Source organism: Barbus barbus, assembly GCF_936440315.1.
Source record: "Barbus barbus genome assembly, chromosome: 19".
NCBI lineage: Eukaryota > Metazoa > Chordata > Actinopteri > Cypriniformes > Cyprinidae > Barbus > Barbus barbus.
This window is the reverse complement of record NC_136747.1, coordinates 27,044,208-27,047,076: the sequence shown is the minus strand read 5'-3', so window position 1 is coordinate 27,047,076 and position 2,869 is coordinate 27,044,208.

Genomic DNA, 2,869 nt, shown 5'->3' with positions numbered 1-2,869 from the left:
ATATATATATATAAATAAAAATTCAATTGGCTTATTTTTATTCCAAATATAATTCAGATTTTTTTTATTTTATTTTAGGGTGAAGTGTGACCTGGACATGTTCTTGAGAGATTCATCCTATAAAAGAGTGAGATGTAACACACACACACACACACACACACTTCCATGCACGAACATGCACACGGTGCTCATATGAGATCATGCAAAAGCAGACATGCTTACATACATGTCCCTGTCTCTCTCTCTCTCTCTCTCTCTCTCTCACACACACACACGCACACACACACACACACACACACACACACACACACACACCCACACACACCATCTCACTCATCTGCACAAGCTGTAAATATATCTTTCTCTGTACTTATAACTCTTTAAATATTTAAGGATAACGCATTCAAAAAAATAAATAACCACAGTTTAGGCTTATCTATTGCAAGATAGTGATTCATTTTTCTTTTAAAACTCTGTATGTGCAAGTTCGGTGCAACGTTGAATCTTCTTGCTTTAAAAAAAACAAAGCAAGTTACATTCAATGCTGGAAACTTCATCCCCTGACGCTCTCTGAAAGTCCCACATTCCTCAGTCTTTGCTTCGAGGTCAGCAAACGCATCCTGAAATATCCAAACACAACCAAGATTGCACTTCAAGTATTCAAATGAAAAGTCTAGTGTGTGTTTGTGTACCAAACCCCAGTGATTCACGTCGGTAATGCCAACACTGACCGAGGCAGGTGCAGCTATTGCAACGTTGTTTGATTTGTCAGAAGCTTGATGGTTTTCTCGTTCAAGTTTGGTTTTAACTTCAATAAACATTCCAGAAATAATATATATATATATATATATATATATATATATATATATATATATATATATATATATATATATCAGCTTATCTTAAGATTTTAATACTCTACGCAGGTTAAAGCCAGTACAAATGTGCCTCAATAAATGTCTTTTAACTAGCCTGGTAAACTCTCCAGCCGGCAAGACAGGAAGTAGAATAGCGTCCAGTCATGTCTGGTCAGAAACACAAGTCACCAGATCTCAAACAATGTCTCAAAAAATCCACTTAAGATCAGATGGAGTGAAAACTAAAACTCAATCATTCAATCACAGTCCGGCACAATCATCCTCAGTGTCAGGAAACCGTCGAGTGCAGCTGAGGCCCAGAAAAAAAGGGCCACGTTTGAGCCAAGATGGCGGAGATGAGTCCGTTCAGGCAGACGAGAGCACATCTCTCTCCACCGAAAACACGCAGCAACCAGGTCCTAATGTAAACAGTCCGCTAGTGCGAGTGTCAAGACCCCAATCCTTCTAGTTTAGAGGGAGAAAAAGTCTGAAGTTCTGCCAGAAAGTGCCGGGAGTTCGAGGCGTGGACCTCGGAAATCACAAATACAGTTACACAGCTGCAGAAAATCACCATTGCAACTTGGAAGTCTGTGAGTGTAAGAAAGGTTTGGTATCTGTGTGAACACTCGGATGCAGCATTGAGATTATTACTCGTTCTCAGCATTGGTTTCGCCCTTGCGTGGGCCGTCTTAGGAAACACGTGAACGAAGGGAAACAAGGAAAACTATGAGGACCTCAGCAGCGTCGCACCAAATGTATTAAAGCACTTCAGTACATCAATGAAAAGAGGCACTGACGCGCTAATGACCAAAGTCACGCTCTCCCGGGTGAATCTCATGAAGACGTTCAAGAAATATCTATCATTTATTACCTTATAATCAATAGAAAGATGCTTTGCGTGAAGAAAATCAAGTATGTTTTGGGCATTATTTGCATGACAATTAAACATTTCTCCACAACTGTAATGCAAAAAAGCTTATTAAAATATATACATATCTAACTAATAATATATTCGATATAATTTGTAATGACTAATTTGTAGAGATTATATGCAGACACTGCAATTTCAATTTATAGTTGATTAAATATATTTAAAATTTTAAACATTACGTACATTTTTTTTTTAAATGAAATATTTAAATGTAAAAACTAATAAGCTTTTCTTCTAATATCCTTCATTTTCTGCAAATACAAAGATTTTTCTTGACATATAAAATAATGACATTTGTCATTTTTCACCTCCATTGTTTTTTTTTTTTAAATTAAGGAAATAAGAAATTATATTTTTCATGAAGAAAATTAAGGAACCATTTCTTTTTTGGTGCATTTAATGACAATAATTGTCATTATTTCATGACAATTAAAAATGTATTCACAACTGTAATGCAATTTAAAAAATGTATACATATAACAAAATATCTACATAATAATATATATTATACAATTTGTAACGTACAATGTGAATGCATTTTATAATGGTAGTATTGTTTTACTGCTTTTAATTTATGCTAATTTAAATAAAAAAATCCTAGATCTTGTGACCAATGCATTTCCTATTGTTTATGATTATAGACTTTATTTATAGCTTTATTTATTTAAATTTCACTTTATAGCTGATTAAATATATTTACATTTTTAAAATTTAGATGTTTTATTAAATATTTAAATAAATTTAAAAAAATCACTTCAGAAATATGGAGTTTGTATCTAATATGAATACAATTTTTTTCATTGTCAGCAAGGACCGTCATGAAAATAATGTTGAAATTCAGTTCCAAAACAATTCATCATTTTCTGCAAATGCAAATAGAATTTCTTGTATTTTCTGTGAGATATGAAATATGACATTTATTTGTGAGATTCACCCTTTCATCTGCATAACACGACTAAAATAAAGCCTTCATAATGAAACTATTATTGCACTGGGCAACTTTTGGTAATCAATGTCCTCTGTTAAAAAAAAAAAGGAAAAGAAAGTTTTTGAGCTATGAACTTATAATAAAGATTCTCTA